This window comes from Artibeus jamaicensis, unplaced genomic scaffold (assembly GCF_021234435.1).
Source record: "Artibeus jamaicensis isolate MK-2021 breed Jamaican fruit bat unplaced genomic scaffold, CSHL_Jam_final scaffold_474, whole genome shotgun sequence".
NCBI classification, from domain to species: domain Eukaryota; kingdom Metazoa; phylum Chordata; class Mammalia; order Chiroptera; family Phyllostomidae; genus Artibeus; species Artibeus jamaicensis.
The window spans coordinates 24,248,795-24,272,026 of NW_026522046.1; the positions used below are offsets into that span (position 1 = coordinate 24,248,795).

At 38.6% G+C, this 23,232-nt stretch overlaps 1 protein-coding gene across 6 annotated transcripts in view; it reads right to left on the reverse strand.

Moving 5' to 3' along the window:
• The window catches only part of ARL14 (ADP ribosylation factor like GTPase 14), a 70,843-nt gene that overhangs the window by 36,237 nt on the left and 11,374 nt on the right, over positions 1 to 23,232 (reverse strand). For 4 of the 6 annotated variants that reach the window (XR_008390207.1, XR_008390208.1, XR_008390205.1 and 1 more), the window contains exons 3-4: positions 7,459 to 7,639; positions 7,202 to 7,281 (exon numbers count right to left, since the gene is read on the reverse strand). The gene's annotated coding sequence lies outside the window, so the exon portion shown is untranslated. Of the gene's footprint in view, positions 1 to 550; positions 1,025 to 3,403; positions 3,521 to 7,201; positions 7,282 to 7,458; positions 7,640 to 23,232 lie in introns of those variants that run through there. The other 2 variants (XR_008390206.1, XM_053657928.1) reach the window with 2 other exon arrangements.

Here is a 23,232-nt window from a genome sequence, read left to right on the forward strand (position 1 = left end):
CCTTGTCCCGTCAACACCTACTCTGCTCAGCACTGCGACCCACTGGAATTGAGCTCGGTAATGCAGAAGGAGACATTTTGATGTGTGAGGGGAGTTGTTATGGCCTAGAACTCTCCACATCCCAGATTAGCCAGAACTGTCCGGGGCATAAGCTGGATGTTGGCCAGGGTGCAGAGCCGAGCTACTCAGGGGGAAATTCAGCTGACTTTCTATTTGCGCTTTTCCGTGCACGAGCTCCACCACAGTGCGGTCCAGTATTCAACATACAGACTGCAGCATCGTTCTCCCTTTGGGGGATGGTGGTGCTGCTGACCCATAACTAAAAACTTCTTAGAAAAGATCATTACTCCCACCAATAACATGGATTTTAATAGGTTTCTATAGCTTAAATGACTATAAATGCTTGTAGAGGAAAACAGTAAATAAGAATTAAAAACTTAGCTTATATTTACTTCCATGTAATAAACTGATTATCACAAAAAGTTGATAATTTTAGAAAACCTTAGCTGATTTTATATCAATCCAGTGATAGAATGGGTATTATTTCTATCTTATAAAGAGAAAACATGAAGATCTGAAGTAATTCAGTGAATGGTTGAAGGGCACACAACTAGTAAGTAGCTGAGAGAGGTTCACGCATTTAGAAGCTGACTCATCTGGTGGCAGTTCTGGGCCTGATGCTGGTCACTCCGTGCTCCCAGCCTGCCTGGCACAGCCGGGTCCCTTTATAAGCTCAAAACTTCCAGCTTGAATGTGGTGAAGGTGGATTCTGGGACATTCTGAGGACAGTTTGTGCCTCTCACACTGTCTTCGTCATGTGTTGTCAAGTGATGGGAATTGGCCTTTTTTCAGCCACAGTTCCATAAAAAGCACTGAGTTCCAGGGGAAGTGGAGGAGGTTTCTTACATAACATTTTAATGCACGCAATGAAATGATATGGTGTTTGAGATTCTGAGCTTTGCTTTAAAAATATCCAGAAGGGATCAGTGGAGACAGAATACCAATAACATAAGAATGGCCGTACCTGTGTAGGAAATGGCACAAACACATGAAGGGCAGGAATTGCTTTTTAACACAAATGTAGAAATTTAAGTGATGTATTCACAAGGCTTCATTAGACAATTGCCCGTACTTTTATATGTTTGAAATTTTACAGAATAAAAAGTAAGTAAATTAGTAAACAAATAATCAGGCATCTAATTTTGAGGAACATAACTAATTACAATCGTTAGGGTAGCCTTACTTGTTTTAACATATAGCCCTTAAGAGGTCATCACTCAAACACAATAGAAGCCTATTTCTAACAAAATGGTTCAGAGGGGTGTCCCAGCCTGGAGGGGCAGAGGCTCTGCTGCATGAAGTCAGTCAGAGACTCAGCCAGACAGAGTTTCTGTCGTCTTCAACACCTGTCTTCTAAACTCACTCTGCTTATCCCCATCCTGGCCCATGAGGAGGAAGGAGCACAACGCCCATTGTCCTGAAAGCACAGTCCAGAAGGGCACACGGTACTTCTGCTGCACTCCATTAACTGGAGTTTAGTCACACAAAACACATGGCTACATGGGGTGGGCATTGTAACTCATAGCTGGATGGGCATAACGTGGTTACAGTGTTTGTGGAAGAAAGAAAAAACAAATTTTTGTGGAAAACTAGCTGCCTCTGCCACAATTTAGCTTAGCCATTAACATATACAGAGACCAATGTACCATAAAGCTTATGAAAGCTCAAACTTCTAGGCTTCTTCTCACTTGCATGGGCCTCTGCCATGGTCCTGTGAGGGACCTGTATTAGTTACCAATTTCCATATAGCAATTTACGCCAAAATTTATCAGTTTAAAACAATAACCTTATTATCTCAGTGTCTGAGTCTGGGGTCTGGGAGCAGCTTCTCTGGTGGTTCTGGTCGGACTATCTCACAGCAGCTATCTAACTGCTGGTGAGGCTGCAGTTATTTAAAGGCTTGACCAGAGTCAGAGGACCTACTTCCAGTATGACTCACTCATACGGCTGTGGGCTGGAGACTTCAGTTCATCAGCACATGGGCTTCCCCGCAGGGCTGCCTGAGGGTTTTCCAACATAGGAGCTGGGTTCCCCAGAGGGAAAGATCCAAGAGAGAGAAAGGCAAAAGTCCTAATGTCTTTTATAACCTAGCCTCTGAAGTGACACCACTTCTACTACACTCTATTGGTCTCATGGGCCAATCCCCATACAATGTGGGGGAAGACTCACACAAGGACATGAACACCAGGGGACAGGGACACTTGAGGGAAATCTGCATGATGGGAGGCTGGCCACTGCCAGAACTCAAAATACATTCCGATGTTTTTGTAGCATTTGCAAAAGTAAAATATTGTTACATTCTTTTTCTTGATGATCTCCCTCTCACAACTGTATAAACTTTTGGCCCCACAAAACATCAATCCTTTTCTTATATGACCTTGTTTGAAAGTTTTAAAAATTGTTTTAGAACTTGGTAAAACTATTCTACAAACCAAATTCATAGTAACTAAATGCTGAAGAGAAAAGAAGGTTTTTTTCAAAATGTGTGTTTTGATTACTGTTAATTTTATCTAGTTTGCGTAGTGTTGATTTATTTTCAGTGCTAGATGAGAGGTTAGGAAATCTGATTCCGATCCAGATTTCACCTCTAACAAAGTGGGTGACCTTTCTTTCCTAAGATGCGGCCTGCTTTCTGCGCTAGCTTCTTCATTCAGTACAGTGAGGGGTTACACTAACTAGTCTATACAGGTTTTTCATCCAGTTCTTTGAAAGTCTATGATTTACTATGTGTCTTTATGCTGCAAATTCCTTATCCCTAACATGGGGTTCACAGTCTCTACTTCATAAATCCGTCATGATGATTAAATGAGGTAGCCTACTTACAGAACCTAGAATACACCCGGCAAGCAGTGCACGCCACATAAATACCGGCCATTTGTATGATTTCATGCCTGAAAACTAACCTGCCTTAAGAAGCCTGTTTTGAATGCTTTTACACTACTACAATAATTTTAGTTTTCATTTCAGATGATTGTGAAATTTCATAAATTGGTAAAAGATACTATGAAATAATATTAAGGACGTGGAACAACTGTAACTTTCATACATTTATTGCTGAAAATATGAACTGGTGTAATGACTTCGATAAAACATTTGGTAATATATCCACTTAAGCTAAACTTAAGCATATCCTATGATAAAACAAATTCTCTCCTGGCTATACTCCCCAGTATAAATGAGGGCTTATGTCCACCCAAATGTACATATAAGAATATTTACAATAGCTTTATTCATAACAGCCCAAGCTTGAAACAAGCCAAATGTCTTTTGAGAATAAAATGGGTAAAGAACAATGTAGTCATACAATGAGATGAATACAGCAATGAAAAAGAATAAAACTCACCAACATGATGGTAAGTAAGAGAAGCCACTTCATTAGGTGGACTTCAAGGTCAGGGAACAAGTCTGTGGTGACCAGAGGACACCGACTGGAGGTGGGGTGAGGGAGCCCTCTGGGGTGCTGGAAATGTTCCACATATTGATCTAAGTAGAGGCTCCCCAGGTGAATGTATGCGCAAAAACATCCATCAAGCTTTAGATTTAAGAGTTTTACATGTTCTTTTAAGTTGTACTACAATAAAATACTTATGTTGGTAATGGTATTGAGAAACACGCTGCTTGTATCACCGGTATAGGCAAAGAGGTTTCAGCAACCACAATTTAGATTTAGGCAACTCTGTTGACAACCATGGTTGCTATGCAGTAATTAGTGAACAGTTAATTATTTATTACTCCCTTATCATATACCACCTTATTAATTATGTCAACTGTTCATTCGTTTCACAGATACTGAAGTGCTAGTACTCTGCTAGGTGGCAGGGCCATTAACAACGAACAAAATAGACATAGCACTTCCTTCCACAGAGTAGGGTACAATGGGGCAAGACAGAGAAGAAAATCAGGAGTTACAATTGCATGTCACAAATGTACTATGAGGACGTATAAGGTACTTCCTTGCTACTGGAGAACAAAGCAGACGCACCAACCCAGAAGGGAAAGACTTGCTGAAGAAACTAAAACCTAAGTTAAAATCAGTCTTTTTAGAGCATGTTGTTCCACAGTTCAAAGAAAGTAGGATATATTCTAGAACCTGAGAATATGCCCTATTCTCAACTTCAGTATGGCTGGACATGAAGTGTGCTGGAGAGGAAGCAGGGAGCGCAATAAATGATGCTACAGAAGCCAAGCATGGGAGGCCCTGCAAGCCCCGTGAAGGGGGTTGAGATGTTACTCTATGGGCAGGGAAAAGCCATGATCTGGCAAGTGTTCTGAATGTACTAGTCTATCTTCAGTGTAAAGAATGAACTAGAAGGAGGAAAGACTGGAAGAAGAGACTGGTTCGGAGGCTGTTGCGGTAAATAGTCTGGAGATGATGGTATCTAGAACTAGGGCAATAGAGATGAACTGAGAGATACTTGGGGAGCATAAACGGTGGGACTTAAAGATTGGTTGGCTAGACAAAGGAAAGTGAAGGTTGATACCCAGTTTCTGGTTTGAGCAATCCTGCACAGTGATGTCATTTACCAGGATAGGGAATAAAATGAAGAAGTTTGCTAGTCTGAGAGACATCGATGAGGTGAGAAGAGGAAGCTAATGAGTTCCATTTTGACAATCCTCTGTTTAAAGTGCTAATGAGCCACTGCAGTAGAAAAAATTTAGAATGCAATTGGTGTTTAGGAGAGGTAACTGTTCTGAAGAAATAAACTTCTTGGGAGTCAGAATTATACGAACATTAATGAAGGCTATGGGAGTATAAATATCTAAAATCACTTCTGAATAATATGTGGAGTAAAAAGAGAAGTAGATTTGGTAGAGAACAGTGAGGAATATTCACCTATGAATGATCAGCAGCAGAAAAAGAAGGTCCCTCAATGGATACTGAGGGAAAAGAAGGAAATCAGAAGATTTTGTATACTGAAGCTCAAAGAAGGGAGAGTTTTTGAAAGTGTTAGGTGGGCATCAGGGTCAAATGCTGCCAAGAAGTTACACTGGAAAAGTCTTGGTGCTCTGAACAAGAGCAGGGGCAGAGGAGGTACATGCTAAATTTCAGAGGTAAGTAAGAGTTATTGTGTCTGATTCTCAAACATCCATCCCCTCCCTGAAATTGGGAAATCCTATTCCCCTTGCAACTGATCAGTGTCGAAACATATTAGAGAACAAATTAGGTATCACAGAGTACACTCTCACTGGTGTAAGCAGAGAGGGATTTATTACAAGGTATTGGTTAGTTTACAGGATGACAGAAGGCTGAGGAACTGAGTTTGGTGGTTGTGCAGTCACTGACGACACAGCAGGAGAGAGGCCCAACCACATCATGGTTGTCAGAAGGAAGGGGTGTTTGGGGAGGGATGAAAAAGTAGAGGGAAATATGGACAATAATACTGTGATAAGTGCACGGTGACAGATGGTTACTAGACTTACTGTGGTGATCATCACATCATGAAGTGTGCATATATATGTCAAATCACTATGCTGTACACCTGAAACTATATAATATTATATGCCAACTATACTTAAGTAAAAATAAAATGACCACATATGAGAGGGACTGGATATGGAAAATGAAGAAATGATTTGGTGATAGTTTTGAAGGTGCGAATTATCATAGTTATGTGACTTTTTTTCCCTCCAGAAGTCTTCCTATAAGCCACTATAGAAGCAAAAGCCACCACAATGGACAGAGACAGCACGTGTACTGCGAGCGAAGATTATTCATTCACCTCTGTTTAAAAAGAATTACTAGCTCACAAAAATCAATTAACTGATAATTCCAGGTAAATGAGTGTTATTTTGAAATTATTAAATCTTTAGGAAAGGGATTCAACCCATTCCTACGTCCGTTTCTGTTCGCAGCTCGCTCATCCACTGAGCTACGCCAGCCAGGGCAGATATTAGATTTTTAATAGCAGCTTTTGTCTAAGGTATAAGAGTAATGTATAAAACTAAATTTTGAAATAAGTTTCATTTGGAATAATCATCTTTTTAAATCTGCAAATCAATTGATAACAATGGTAGCCTCTGGGAAGGGGAGTTGGGTGGCTGAAACACAAGAGTGGAGGGAGATTTACTTTTCACTACATACCCTTTTGAATTTATACCCGTACATAAAAATAACTATATAGTCCTTGATGTCTCCAGACTTACTGATACACAAGCACTTCCCTAAGGGACTGGGATCTGTGCAACTGTGGCCTTTCACCCAGTAGGTCCACACTTTACCAAATAACATGTATTGGTAATTTTCTAAGCCATTTCCCAACATCAGCTAAGGAAGAGGGATATTATCCAAAATCTATGTGGTAGGAATATGAATTAATTTTCTTCCCCTGAATTTTCCAAACTTCCTACAATGCACAGTAGTCAGGGAAAAAATATACCATCAACATTTTGTCATGTATTTAGTCATTCATTTATCCATGTATTCAGTCAATTTTATTGAGTACTCACGTGTGTATGTTTTCTAAAAACTGCTATATATTCTATATGTATTCTATATATTCTATACATATAAAACTGTGATATATTCTAGAAAATACAGAGCTAAAAAGAGGAAGCTGCCAATTGCCTCGATTTTTTTAAGTAGGGCAGAGTATAAATAAGGAGTGATCCCTGCCTTCCAAGTATTTACAGACAGATACATAAAAAAGTACCCAATAAAACAGAATGATGCAAAAGCTATCTGTAACAAGCATTGTGCTGTAAGAGTAAAGAAGAAACAATTTATCTTGGGTATGTCAAGAAAGCTTTCCCTGAAAAAAACTCATTTGAGCTTGGTTTTGACAAGGTGATTGGCATTTTAGAGAAGAAAGAAAAGCAAAAAAAAGTGTACTTCAAGTTTAGGAAACAGCATGGCAAAGGCATGAAAACATGAATAAGCATGACAAGTTTGGAAAAACGGTGATCACCCAGTGAGATAAGAATGCGGTGTCTATGAAAATGCTAACGGGAGCAGGGTGAAGGAAGGCATGGACTCATCATTTGCCTGAGGAGTGTACTGGGAAGTCGCTGAAAGTGCGTGATAAGAAAGAAACAAGTTCCATTCAAGTTTTAAGAAGATGTCATGTTTAGGCAATGTGAAAACATAAAAATCACCAGCTTTGAAGTTGAGCAGACCTAAATTTGAGTCTTATTTTATACTCACTAGCAGTGACATTGAACTTCTTTGTTTCTTGATCTCATCGTGTCAGAAAAGCTTGCAGGTTCGATCCCTGGTCAGGGCACCTATAAGAATCAACCAATGAATGCGCAAATGAGTAGAACAAGTCAGTGTCTCTCTCTTTCCTTCTCTCTCTGTCTCCCTCCACCTCTTCCTCTCTCTAAAAATCAATCAATAAACTTTTTCAAATTAGGAAATATTTAAAACATACTTAGAATATAATAAACCACCCCCGTACTTACTAGTTAAGGGATATTCATAATATGGTTCTTCTCCTTCGACATCAAGGAGAAAGCGGTGGAGGCAGGAGTCAGACAATCCCTGAGACACACTCCAGCCGTTTATGACTGAGAATCAGTCGTATCTGACGGCACAGTACTTAAACGTCTTCAGGTAAAGGTTCTTCATTTCTCCTTCACAGCACTTTAAAAGAGAAAGTTTTGAAAGGAATTACTTATTAACTTAAGAGAAAGAATGTTCTCTTTGGCTCATTAAGCAATATTAACAAATAACATTAAGATAACATAATAGTATCTGGAAAAGAAAGGAAAATTGCAATGTGCTATAATGAGAACTTTCAATGAGTGGGGCATAACAATTCATGGAGACTTTGCTTAAATGGAATCAGGCAGGAACACACAGTCTAGTCTTACAAGCCCCTCATAGCTCTATCAAAATCTGACGTTAGGGAAAGGTTCAGTCTTAGTACGGGCATGACCTCAAGTCTGTATGGTCCACTAAGCATGTGATTTCTCCCATGAGATGCCTCAAATATAAATGATAAAAATTAAGTGACTCCTTCAGGATTTTAGTGAACATGAATGCTTATGAGATAGGTTGAGAAATAAAGACACAGGGAGATCAGACAGGTTTGCACACTCACCAAGGGGCTGCTCCTGTAGCCAGGGTGATTCAAATTCACACCACATCCAATGTACAAGAATCACTCTTTCAGGCAGGTAGTAAATATAAAAATCTGTACATGCCAAGGATTGTTCATCTATTAAATCATAGCACCCACCACTGCTCTCTGCTTTGATCCACACCTTAGACCTCCTTGTATTTATGTGTGTATATATAATGTACCTTTTTAATCCAGAACGGTTTGGCCATATCAAGCTGAATTTTATGTGGATTACTTTATGTCTGTAATTTAACATGCTCGTGTAACTAGCTAAGCTGTACCGTCCAACACACTAGCCAACAGGCCCATACAGTTACTGAGCATGAGAAACGTGGCTAAGCTAAACTGAGATTTGCTGGGAACATAAAAAATGTGAGATTTTGAAAGTCAGTTTTTTTTTAATGGAAAATACCTCGTTCATTTTATTATATTAATTGCAGGTTAAATCATACTATTTTGGATATCATGTTTTTTTAGTAAAATATATTATTAAAATCAATTATACCTGCTTCTTTTACTTTTCAAATATAGCTCCTGGAAACGTTAAAAGTAAATACATGGTAAGCATTATATTTCTACTGGATGGCACTAAGCTAGAGCTTGTCCTATATATATGGCAATTTTTAGTATCGGGTACATTCCAATTCAAACATACTGCTGATATAATAATATACATGGTATGGAACCAAACATTCACACACCATTTGAGAAATGTCTTTAGAGTGTCCATTCTTAACAAATGACACTGTGTTACATTACATTGTGCTAGAATAGGAGTTGTCCTATTCATGAGAGAGACTTTATCAAGGAATAAGTAGCTACAACCCTATTTCTTTAAGACAAACACTGGTAAATCAGTTATAAAAGGAATTACTCAATATGTATAATATATTTGACCCCTGAGGGCAGAAGAAACAATTATGTAGATTCCTAAGGCAAAAGTCATAGTTGATTAGACATTTTGGCAGGTAAGTAATTACTTGCAGGAAGAGGAAGCTATGATATCTGTTTTCTCAAAAAGCTTTGACCAAATTCCATGCTGAAAGAAACTAATAAATGGGTGGGAAAAATGTGTCAGTAAAATATTTTAGTCAAGGATAGATGCATTTATTATCTATTGCTGCCTAACGCTATTCTATAAACTTAGTGACTCAAACCAACACACATTTCTGACCTTAGTTTTTGTGAGTTAGGTACTGCAGTGTAGCTGAGCTGGGTCCTCTGCAATCACAATGTTCACCAGAGCTGGATTTTTACCCAAGACTCAAGTGGGAAGGATCTGCTCACTTGCGGACTGAGATCCTCGCTGTCTTGCTTGGTTTCTTGGAAGGAGGCTTCCCTCAGTTCCTGGATACATAGTCCTCTCTTTAGGGATGCTCACAATACAACAGCTTCCTTCTTTAAAGGCAGTAAGAGAAGGTGTCTCAGCAAGACCTTCCCTAAAGGTCCCTGATGTTATAATCTTAGTAAGTAAACTCATCCATGTGACCAAGTACATCCCATCATCTTTGCTGTGTTCTTCTGATTAGAAGCAAGTCACAGGTCCCGCCCACACTCAAGAAAGGGGGAATGCACAAGGACAAAATACCAGGAGGTAGAGATCACGACCCCACCTTGAAGTCTGTCCTACATAATAGAGAACTGGCTTAGGGATAAAAACTAGGGGGGATGTCACAGTAAAAAACATTCTGTGTTAGGACTATTTTTGTTTACAGCTTTCAAATTATCTAAAAGAGATAAAAATAACAAAATTTCTGTTTTAAATAGAAATAAATTTCTAGATAATAAGATGTCATGACATTGGGAACAAGTAAAGACTGGTCAATGGACCAGTCTTTACAATGGACAAAAATTTAGAGCTTTTGCACTAAGATCAGGAACAAGATAAGGATGCCCACTTTCGCCACTCCTATTCAACATAGTATTGGAAGTCCTAACCACAGCAATCAGATAGGAAAAAGAAATAAAAGCCATCCAAATTGGAAAGGAGGAAGCAAAACTGTCATTGTTTGCAGATGACATGATAGTAAAAATAGAAAATCCTATAGACTCCACCAAAAAACTACTCAACCTAAGAAGCGAATTTGGCAAAACAGTGAGATAAAACGTCAATATTCAGAAATTAAAGGTATTTTTGAAATATCAGAAACAAAAATCAGGAAAAAAATCCCATTTTATATAGCAACAAGAAAAATAAAGTTCCTAGGAAAAAACCCAACCAAGGAGGTAAAAGACCCGTACTCAGAGAACGACAGGACACTGAAGAAATAAATCAAGGAAGACACAAACAAATGGAAGCATGTACCATGCTCATGGATTGGAATAATTAACATCATCAAAATGTCCACAATATACCCAAAGCAATTTATAAATTCAATGCAATCCCTATTAAAGTACTAATGACATACTTCACAGGTGTAGAAAAAACATTTCAGAAATTTATATGGAACCATAAACAACCCCAAATAGCTGCAGCAATTTTGAGGAAGAATAACAAAGTAGGAGGGATCACAATACCTGATATCAAACTGTATTACAAGGTAACTATAATCAAAACAGCCTGGTAACTGGCATAAAAACAGACACATAGACCAATGCAACAAAACAGAGAGCCCAGAAATAAACCCAAGTCTCTATGGTCAATTAATATTTTACAAAGGGGTAAGAAGTATAAAATGGAGCAAAAATAGCTTCTTTGACAAAGAGTATTGGGAGCTCTGGACAGGTATATCAAAAAAATAAAACTTGATCACCAACTTACACCATACACAAAAATAAATTTAAGGTGGATAAAAACTTAAATGTAAGTCATGACACCATAAAAGTCCTAGAAGAAAACAGTGGCAGGAAAATCTCAGACATTCCATGCAGCAATATCTTCACTGATATGTCCCCTAAAGCAAGGGACATACAGGAAAGCATAAACAAATGGGACCTCACCAAATTAAAAAGCTTCTGTATGGCTAAAGAAAACAGCATTAAAATGAAAAGAGAACCAACTAGATGGGGAAACATATTTGCCAATGACACCTTGGACAAGGGTTTGATCTTCAAAATATATAAAGAACTTACACAACTCCACTCTAGGAAGACAAAAAACCCAATTAAAAAATAGGCAAAAGATCTGAACAGATACTTCTTTAAGGAGGACATACAGAAGGCCCAGAGACACATGAAAAGATGCTCAGCATCCCTAGCCATCAGAGAAATGCAAATTAAAACCACAATGAGATGTTACCTCACACTAGTCAGAATGGCCATCATAAACATATCAACAAACAAGTGTTGCAGAGGATACAGAGAAAAGGGAACCCTAGTGCACTGCTAGTGGGAGTGCAGACCAGTGCAGCCACTGTGGAAAATAGTATGGAATTTCCTCTGAAAACTAAAAATAGATCTGCCTTTTGACCCAGCAATTCCACTGCTGGCATTTTACCCTAAGAACCCTGAAACACCAATCCAAAAGGACCTACATACCCCAATGTTCACAGCACAATTAACAATAGCCAAGTACTGGAAGCAACCCAAGTGCCCATCAATAAATGAGTAGGTAAAAAAACTATGGGGACTTCCGCCAAGATGGAGGCGTAGGTGGGAACACTTTTCGTCCTTGCACAACCAAATCTAAAAACAACAGAATTTTAACAACAATAAACACAACCAAACCACATAGAAAATCGAATATGGAGTCCGGAAACAACGGACCACTCATCTAAACCGGTGAGAGGGGCGAAACCAGCAGCGGAGCCAGATGGGTAAAAAAGAGCCGGGCAGTGCACAGGCAGCCAGGGGCGCGGATCCCAGGTGCGGGCTAGCTACGGCGGAACCCAGGGAAGAGGTGCTGCTGGCTGTCTGCAGTTGCTCAAGCATTTGCACGCAGATAAACCAGTGAAGAGGCGAGCATTGAGACAGATCTCGCAGGCCTCAGTGACTCGCACATTTGCGCGAGCAGTGAGGTGGACTGGGCAAGGGGAGAGGACTGCCATTGCTCCCTCTCTGACCCCACCCCCACATACAGTGTCACAAACCTGTGACCTGGGTGGCCCCACCCCGGTAAACACCAAGGCACCTCTCCCGTAGGCAGCAGGCACGAACAGATCAAAACATGGCTCAAGAACAACTCAGAGCCCCAGAGCTGATAAATCTAAGTGATGAAGAAATAGCCAAACTTTCAGGTGCACAGTTCAAAACACTGGTGATCAGGATGCTCACAGAACTGGTTGATTTTAGTCACAAATTAGAGGAATATATGAAGGCTAAACTAATTGAAATGAAGGGAAATGCACAGGAAACCAATAGTAATGTAAAGGAAACTGGGACTCAAATCAAAGGAGTGGACCAGAAAGAGGAAAAAAATGACCAAACAGAAAAGGATGAAGAAACAAAAATTCAAAAAAATGAGGAGAGGCTTAGGAACCTCCAGGACATCTTTAAATGTCCCAACATCTGAATTATGGAGGTACCAGAAGGGGAAGAGGAACAGCCATGAGTGGAACACTTACTTGAACAAATAATAAAGGAGAATTTCCCCAATCTGGCAAAAGAAATAGACTTCCAGGAAATCCAGGAAGCTCAGAGAGTCCCAAAGAAGTTGGGCCCAAGAAGGAACACACCAAGGCACATCATAATTACATTAGCCAAGATTAAAATGAAGGAGAGAATCCTAGAAGCAGCAAGAGATAAGGGGACAGTCACCTACAAAGGAGTGCCCATCAGACTGTCAGCGGATTTCTCAAAAGAGACCTTACAGGCAAGAAGGGGCTGGAAAGAAGTATTCCAAGTCATGAAACCCAAAGACCTACATCCAAGATTGCTCTAGCCAGCAAAGCTTTCATTTAGAATGGAAGGACAGATAAAGTGCTTCTCAGATAAGATCAAATTCAAGGAGTTCATCATCACCAAGCCCTTATTATATGAAATGTTAAAGGGACTTGCCCAAGAAAAAGAAGATAAAAAAGATGAACAGTGAAAGGACAGCAAACGCACAGTTATTAACAACCACACCTAAAACAAAAGCAAACTAAGAGGACAGCTAGATCAGGAGTGAACCATAGAAATGAAGATCACATGGAGGGTTAGCAACAGGGGAGTGGGAGAAGGAGAAGGAGAGAGAAGGTACAGAAAATAAGTAGCAAAGACAGTAGATAGAAAATAGATAAGGGGGAGGGTAAGAATAGTAGGGGAAATACAGAATCTAAAGAACTTGAGACACGTGTTCATGAACTAAAGGGGGCGAATGGTGGGGAAGTGGGTGTGAAGGGTGGAGGGAAATGGAGGAGGGGAAATAGAACAAACGTAATGGCATAATCAATTTAAAAAGTTAAATAAATAAATAAATAAAATTCACCATTAAAAAAACCTAAAAAAAAAAACAAAACTATGGTACATTTACTCAATGGAATGCTTCACAGCAGAAAGAAAGAAGGAGCTCCTACCCTTTACAACAGCCTGGATGGAACTGGAGAGCATTACGCTAAGTGAAATAAGCCAGGTGGTAAGGGACAAATACCATATGATCTCACCTTTAAGTGGAATCTAGTCAACAAAAGAAAAAAGCAAGCAAAATATAACCAGAGACATTGAAATTAAGAACAATCTGACAGTAACCAGAGGGGAGGTGGGAGGCAATAATGGGGGTAAGGGTTTTCAGGGACAACTATAAAGGACACACAGACAAAACCAAGGTGGGGGTGGTGGAAGCAAGAGAGGGAGGTGGGTTTGGCTGGGGTGGGGAGAGTGGTAGAGGGTAAACTGTAATTGAACAACAATAATTAAAAAACAAAAGAATAAAGTTCCCCATTATTTAGGAGGAAAAAAAAGACTGGCCAATGGAAATCATGAGCAGCAACTGTACCAACATCATTGGCAAGCAGCATGTGGACTTACACCTGAGAACCAAGAAGACACAGAAGCAATAACTGGATGTCTCGGTGGAGTCTAAGTGCAAGACAAGGCACCTCCCTTCAGGAAGGTCAGGTAGTGCTGCCCAGGGAGGTCAGCAACAGCAGGGAAAACACATTGGCAGGCCCCACAGCAAGAGAGAAGTGCGTGGTGAGAGTCCTCTTCTCAGAGATGCAAAACACCTTCCAGCGAAAGGCCAGACAGGACAGATTCTGTGATTGCTTTAAAAAAGAGAGAAATAAAAAAGCATCTGTATTCAACTCAACAATTCAGGGGTATTTATTTAATGTGCACGAAACTGACTGGGCCATAGTATATGGTTATCAAAGCTCAGAAAAGATAACTAATGGGTCCATTTCTTACAGATTGAGTTGATAAAAGATGCACTTTAATACCCAAACTCCCATAAACTAAAGCTTAATTATGCCATATTTTAGCGACTATCTTTTGTCAGTTGTCTTCAACAAATATTTATACAGCAGTCACTGTGCTAGGAAGTGCTCTAGGTGCTCGGAATACAATGTGAAGAAAAACAGGTGTGGTCTCTGCTCTCATGGCAATTGTAGTAGTAAGAAAGATGGACAGCGAATAAGTAACTACACAAATAACTATATGATTATTACTGGTGATGATTATAAAGGACAAGCATAGAGTGCTTTGAGAAAAATAAACCTGGAGAGTCCAATCTAGCCCGTGGTTTTGGAATTAAAGAAAAAGCAACATTCAAGCTAAGACCTAAAAGATGGTTGTCCCCACCCAGAGGTGGAGAAAGGACAGGGCAGCAGAGAAAACAACATGCAAGAAGGACCTGAGATGGGAAGGAGTTTGAGGTGCAATGAGGGAGGCTAGTATTGCTGGGGCATGGTGACCAAGAGCTCTAAATGACAGTAGACCACATTAAGAATGAGCAATGAGAAGCCACTGAAACTTTAAAACAGAGAAATCTGAATGTCTGTGTCCCTCCTCCTTCAAAATTCTTATGTTGAATCCTAATCCCCAAAGATGATGGTATTACAAGGTGGGGCTTTGGGGAGATGATTAGGTCATAGTGAATGGAGTGTTATACAAGAGGCTCCATTGAGATCCCTAACTCTTTAGCCATGTGAGAACACAGTGAGAAGGTACTGGCTACAAATAAAGAAGGTGGATCTCACCAGAAGCTGAATCTGCTGGCACCTTGATCTTGGACTTCCAAGCCTCCAGAACTGGGAGCAATTTTATAAGCTACCCAGTCTGTAGTAGTTTGTTATAGCAGTCTGTTTGGGCTATGACAAATGACATATTGTGATTTCCCTTTAAACTATCTCTCTCACAGCTATTGAGGATGGGACTGGATTGGAGAAACAGCAAGTGTGGACAAGGGGTGACCAGCGAGAAAGTTTTCCCAGTTGTCCAGAGACAAAACAGTGGCCTAGATGAGGGCAGTGGCAATGCAGATGAAGAGAAGTGAGTAAGTTCAACATATTTTGAGCATAGAAAGAAAGGTTACTTATTGGACATGAAGTACCCTTCACAGAGAGATGGAATTTTCAAGCAGGATAACTAGGTTTCTGGCGTGATCAACTGGGTAAACAGAATTACCATTTACAGACAAAAGGAACAACTAGATGGGAATAGATTTGGGGAGAAGTCCAAGAGGCTTCAGGTAAAATATGTGAGATGCTCCTTCTCCTTCCTATGGTGGTAATATTAATACTAATATAATAATAATAATAATATTGTCATGATTAGTAAAAGTAAACATGATTTTTGCTTTTCAATATAAAATTGCCTTGTTAAGAGGTAAAATATATATGCTATAGAAGTACACTAGAACATTAAAGAGCAACCTTTGCACTTTCCCTACAATTTATTTCTGAATGACAATGCTAAGGACACTATCTTAGTTTGGCAACCTTCCTCATAACGGACTCGAGGGTGTTAGAACTAGGCAGGCCCAGCACCCACCGGGTGACTAACCATTCACTTGCTCACACAGTAATCACCAGAAGGAAAAACCTTTGGAAATAGGGCCAAACAACTTATTCAGGGTTTGTGAAACAAAAATTAAAATCATGAATAACCAAATATTTCTCTTCTGAATATAATGGAACATTTCTGAGATCTTGTTGTCCAATTACCTCAGAATAGCAGGAGACTGTTTCACTAAACAAGAATACAACTTGGTCCTGGCTGGTGTAGCTCAGTGGATTGAGCGCCAGCTGTGAACCAAAGGATCACTAGTTCGATTCCCAGTCAGGGCACGTGCCTGGGCTGCAGGCCAGGCCCTCAGTCAGGGGCCATGTGAGAGGCAACCACACATTGATGTTTCTCTCCCTCTTCCCCCCTCTCTAAAAATAAACAAATAAAATATTTTTTAAAAAAAGAATACAACTTGTTCTGCCAACATTATTATTATGTTTCATTGCCAAGGTGGTATCTAACTGTGAACATATCTTCTGTATTAACATTTCATAAAATTGATTTGTTCAAGTGTGTTTCTCTTTTCCGTGTTGGTTGCCCTCTCAAGTCAAACACTGAAGCTGCGAGAAACAGCACTGTGTCTTATTCAACTTTGAACCACAGTTAGATATTCAGTGAATGTTTGCTGAATAAAGAAATGAATGTTTATTATGTGGATTGTAAAATTCAGTTAACATCAATAATGGCTCTAAAAAAGGCAGAAATATGACAGTTGGATTCAATATAGACAAATGTTAAGATAAATGTATTGGAAGAAAATAAATCAGATTATACTAATGAAATATTGGGCTCTGGGCTACAAAAATATAAGCAAAAAATAATCTAGACTACAAATAACTTGTTTACATAAAGTGTTATTCTACGTTCTATTAGGACAGTAGTTTAATGCAATGAACTATACAGAGAGACTACATTCACCATAATGTTAGAAATGTAGTATTCAGATATCAAAGACAAGTTGGCATTGACCATGAAAAGATAAGAAATTTGTGTGAAAAAAGTCAAAGAGTAAACATTTTCAATTAGGTTTATAAAAAAAAATGGATTTATCTTAAAAGCATCTATCTCTCTGGAAATTACTAGTCTATCAAAGATTACAAATTAAACAGTCATTCAAACTCTTGACATTGAGGGAGGAGGCCTAACCCATAAACTATAAATTAAAATTGTTTCAAATCTCTGATGAATGCTTTGCTTATTACCCTTTGCATCCATAGTTTGGTTTCCTTAGCACAGTGAAACTGTAACCTGAGTGGTACATATTCAGTGAACCACAACAGGGCATTCTAATTTGTATTGTGCAATCATTTATAAACCTTGGATCCTATCCAATTTACATGTAAACAACACCAATGATGACTCAGGAAACCAATGCTGAGTGGTTCTTTCCAACAGTACTGAGGTTAACAGCGCAGCATTTTGTTTTTTTAAGTCTTTAAAGGCAAAGATTGAGTTGCAAAAGGATTAATTCACCACCTGCTCACTGACCTCAGCTTCAGAAACTGTTGTACATGTCTTTATTAGAGGGGAACTTAAAGATGATGAAGCAAATCTGGGAGGAAGACTTGATTTTTATTGGGTAACCCTTTACTGTGTGACTTTCTTTATGTATTTTTACCACATGCATGTATTATCTTATGATAACTACAAGGCACAATTTAAAAAACGAAATAAGTTCAGTACTTTCCCCAAAGTTCCTTGGAACTTACTGATATTCTCACTATAAAATTCTTTTATAATATGTAAAAACCAAAGCTGAATATATACTTAATGGAAACAAGTTAATTCTCTCTATTCCCAGAGTCATGGTATTGAAAATAAACTGGACTCTTCAAATCTTTTTAGTCAAATGTTTTTATCCTACCCCACCAACTTTTTTGTTGAACCTGTTCAGAAGAAATAAAATGGACTGAGTTAAACTGTTTCTTATTTCTTAACCTCCAAGCTCCAATGAACGTGCCATCGGCAGTGCAAATGCATTTAACAAGGAAGTCGGAGGGAATCTGGACAAGGCGTGAAAGGACCCAGCACCTGGGTAAGAAGGGACTGGCTGTGTGAGGCAGGAGGTTAAGGTGCTAGGAAACAAAACCGGCAGAATTCACCTGAGATCCAGGGTCCATATTCACCCTGGAAGGGAGCCCCAGATCAATTGGCTAATGTCCTCTGTGGCCGGGTTATTAATGAAGAGTGGGCAGAGCTCTAAGTCCCTTCCATTTTCATTCTTCTTGAGGTAGGCCCACTTAGGGCTCCAAAGTCCAGATCCAAATTGTTTTGGAGATGTCCAAACCAGAACCCAGGGCTTACATTTTCATCCAAGTCTGATTTAAAAACTGCTTTCTTCTTTCAGCTCCGTGTTGGTTCATAAAAATGGAATCAGTTGTGGAGAACTTAAAAACAACTTGCTGACAAAGCCATCTTTTTTCCTTTAAGACTTTTCAATATTCATTTAACTTGATGTTTTGGTGCAAAAAAGTTTAGGGGTAGGAAAGTTTTCCAGATGATTTATGTTAGAACATACAACCTCTGTACATAGTCCAAATATCTCTTCAATCAGCCTTAATATTTTATATTTGTGGTTTTCAGCCAGAGCAGGATGGGTTTGACCTGTATACTATAGCTTGGAAAATCTACCAAAATAATTTTGAATATATGTAGTCTATGCTTGTTCACCTCCATCATACACATACATGCACACACACACACACACACACACACACACACCAGGGTATATGTTGCTATGTATGAGATTCTATCCTATTCCCTCATCATGCCTTCTCACAGTGAGATGACTCTTCTAGCAACTGAATAGATTTTATCAAGCTTAAGTTTCTTGAGTTGTATTAAAAAACAAGTCATATTCAATACACATTTTAAAATTCCACATGCTCTACCACAGTGAGAATGACTGTTCTAAGTTTACCATTCAATTTTTCTGCTAACAGCACCCTTTTCTTAAGCATATTCCTCACACCTTTATGATGGAAAAATTCCAATTTATGATAATGCAATGCGACATTACAAAAGATTGCTCTAATAAATCTCATTTTGAGTGAGTTTTTACATAAGTAAAATATCTCTATAATATATTGTGACATTTGCTGCCACATTAAATTCACTTTTATGGTTTTGACTTCTTAAAAAAATTTTATTTGCTTTTCACAAAACCGCATTTAATGTAGTAAGGCACCCAGTCTTTGGATTAAAGCTGCAGGGCCTGAGATTTAAATTACAATACTCTACTAAAACAGCCACAAAATTATCAGATAAAATTTTCATATTCTAAATAATCACCTTTACTAAAACTACTTAACATTTATTATCTTAAAATACCTTAAAGCCATTTTTAGAAGCAAGGACATGCAGCATCTTTATTAATAACCTGGAGGCAGCTGCCAGGGAGGCCTGTGGTGTGGTCCGCAGCACACGGACCCTGGAGGAGGGCTCCAGGCGAACCTACACTCTGCTCCTTTGTTTTCCAATTCTTTCTTGAGTTCTGTCACTTCCTTTTTGAATTCTGATTTATTTTGCTCTTTCATTTCTTATATAATTTTTAAATGTATTTTATCTCACTTTGAAAAAATACAGTGCTTCAGACCTGCTTTTTGAGTACATCTTTCTAGTATGCTTTTACTGTTATTTTATTCCTTATTCTTGTTCCTTATAATACCTTATGGCATCAGACCTGTTGCTCATTGTTAGGTGACCTTAGTTTTCCTGAACTTTAAAAAGGACGCTTAGTTCAGAAAAACTTTATTGTATGTATGTATGTATGTATGTATGTATTCCTGCAGGCCGTGGGGTTTGTTTTTGTTGTTGGTTTGTTTTTTTTAATCCTCACCAATGTGAGAGAGAAACTGAGAGAAACACCAAGTGGTCTCTCATACTGCCCCCTAACCAGAATCGAACCCCCAACCTAGGCATGTGCCCTGACAGGGAATGGAACCCACAGCCTTTTGGTTTACTGGATGACGCTCCAGCTGACTGAGCCACACCAGCCATGGCTGGCTCAAAAAGCATTTATAATTCTGTTGCTTAAAAATACAGCAGCTTGCTTTCAGGGGTTTTCTGACTGTTGCTCTCTGCCGTAATTGATAGTCAAGACCTTCTCTTTCCTCTTTCACTGCCCCCGTGCTGCTGAACTTCAATTGTGCCCAGCCTCAAAGTGAAACTGATGGGTTAGATTTGAGACTTTATGCAATTAAACCACCCGGGGTCCTGTAGGCTTTCCTCCGAGACCCTGTTTCCTAGCCACCGAAGCTGTGTGACCTCGGATGACCCACTCTTCTGTGCCTTGTTTCCCCACTCATATCAGAAAATATGATAAGGTAACAAGTTTTCATTCAAGGTGATTAAAACATTGACAAACAGTAATCACTTTTTGAATGTTTGCTTGATAAGTAAAATATCCATCTGCACTCTCTTTACAAACCCATCTTCTTCTACTCAATTGTAGAAGCTCTCAGATCAACTGATCACGACTATCCACGAGTTGTGATATGCTTTAAGTCTGTGATAGACTTCATCACATAGACTTGAACAGACTTCAGGAAGTCTATTTAAGCGTTAACCACAATGAAAGATTTAATTTACCCAGTAAACATACCTCACACTATTCTGATTATTAATAAAAGATTCAAGAGAAAGAAGCTGTTCACTGTCACCCTACAAAGAACACAAATGTCCCTTGTCTCTGGTGTTGAGTCATTTCTCATTACATCTGTTTTGCTATTTTTTCCCCCTCCTGAGGCTGATTTTATTTGTACTTCTCAACACCTGGTATCGTTAAAAAAGGTGGCAAACAATCTTTTTAGAAAGAGCCTGGAAAAACTTTTCTTAAAGATTTTTAAAGGCCCTGGTATTTTTTAAAGGATTTTGGAATTTTCACCTTTTTATAGCTTAAAATTTTATGATTGCTGCTGCTAATTTCCATTGTCTATAGTAAGAGCATGCTACTTCATGAACCTGCTGAGTCATAGTTTTTTCCTTTTTAAGCAATTTTGCTTTAAAACATGGGTTCAAAAAAAGCTAACCAATCAGATTTTGGGAATTTAGGTTGCCAAAAAGTATTTTTCTACATCAACCTACGATCCCTCTAAAAAAAATATGACACAAAATAAGGATGGGGAAGGGGAACTCATTACAACCAAATGTAATATGTGATCCTGGGTCGAATCCTGGGCCAGAAAATCTTTTTTCTTCTTTTTCTATAAAGGAAATTATTGGGAATATTGATGAAATTTAGATAATGTCTCTGAAAGCGAATATGATAAAATGTCAACATTTGGGGACTCTCGGTGAAGGTTACATGGGAACTCCTTGTAGTATTCTACAACTTTAGTGAAAGTCTGAAATTGTTTCAAAATAAAAATGGTTTTTAAAAGTTGGGGGTTATGGGCAAAAAGAAAGTAAGATTAATGTCCCTGAGCGTCTCTTTGAGCACTTACAGCATTACCAAATGCTACACCTGGAGAGCAAAAACTTTATTTTAACAGAAAAGTTGGGGACTTAGACTGTTTCAGATATTTGGCTAGGAAGGCCGGTACAAAATCACTCCCTAAAGAAGAACTCACTTTGAGTTTTAATTCAATATACTGCCATTCCATATTAGCAGAATCAATGATATCCTAGTAGGCTAATAACTCAGGTTAAGGCCTTTTAAAATATCAGGCACTCTCAGCTTGGCAAAGATGAAGTTGAATTATTATGCTCAGTGTGTGTAGCAATCATGGTATTTATAATCTTCTGGTGGGACTTAGGCTGGTATAATCTCGTACAATCTTTCTAAGGAGCAAATCAGGTAGTATCACATTTTAAATGCTCACACCCTCTGACTCAGCAATTCTACTTCTAGAAATTTCTCCTAAGGAAATAGTGGGTTGAGTGAACAAAGATGTATATTCAAGAATATTTACCATCATAGCAAAAAACAGGAGACATTATGTGTCCATCAAAAGATTAAATTATGATTTATCCATATAAAATATTCTTCAACCATCTCAGAATGAGATAAATGACAGAGAGCTATGTCCCTATATCTTAAATGAAAATCAGGTTGCAGAATAGTATGTATAGCATGATCCTGTGTTTATTTGCATTACTTATTTACATTTAAATTGGAAATATGACATAGGCATTTTTTAAAGATTGAAAGAACATATGCCAAAAAAATTGTGGGTAGGGAGTTAGAAAAACATGTATTGCAATGTCCAAGGCAGACTACATAATTTGCAGGGCCCAGTGCACAATGAAAATGTGGAGCCCTTCGTTAAAAAATCAAGAATTTCAAGATGACGACAGCAGAGTATTAAGCCAAGTGAAGCCCTTCTAAGTGTAGGAACTTGTGCAATTATATAGGTTGCATTACCCATGAAGCTGGCCCTGGCTATATACTACACTAGACACTTAGATGTATGCTACACTATCCTATATATACAAGGTAGGGCAAAGGTAGGTATACAGTTGTTCATATGGAAAATGATATAGTAATTAATAAATAATAATACAAGAGTAAGCTGTTTCACATACAAGTGTAAACCTACTTTTGCTCCACCTTGTAAATTATAGTACAAGGTAAGTGCTAGGATATAAAACACACTCAGTGGAAATATATGGATGAGTGGGTGGGAATATGTATGTTGTCTAACTTCCCCCCACACACACACAGGCACACATACCTACTACATCTTTGTTATTTTGGGGATTCTAATGAGTAAAATACTTTGTGATAAATGCAATCCGAAGTGTTTAAATTATTCCTAAAAGAAGCTAGCATGTTGATAATGCCAAGATCAGAGACTTTGCAGTGTACCATTTGGATCACTTTGCATGCCACTAGAGTGCCTCCAAGAGGACTGACGGGGTCAGTGAGGAGACGGGAGTGTGCAGCTCTCAAAAGAGATTTTTGTGGCCTTTAAAGAGGTTTTACGATAGTGTCATCAGGGCAGAAAAACAGGATGGGTAGTTTTTTCCCTCCTTGTATGTGGCAAGTAGAAGTGTAAGAAAAAAATTAAGAAAAATTATGAACAGGAATTTTCTATCTCTAGAAATTAAATAGCTCTTCTTGGCTACCTAGGTATCAGAAGCTTTTTTCTACTGCTCTCAATGACTCTATGATATCTTTGAATATCCAAATAATAGTATTACTAGTCGTAAGTTGACTTGATCTGTCTGCAACTTAAATGTTTCCTCTGATGCTTCTATTTATAAGTAGAACTAAAAACCTGGCAAGTCTAATTTGGGATCAGCATGG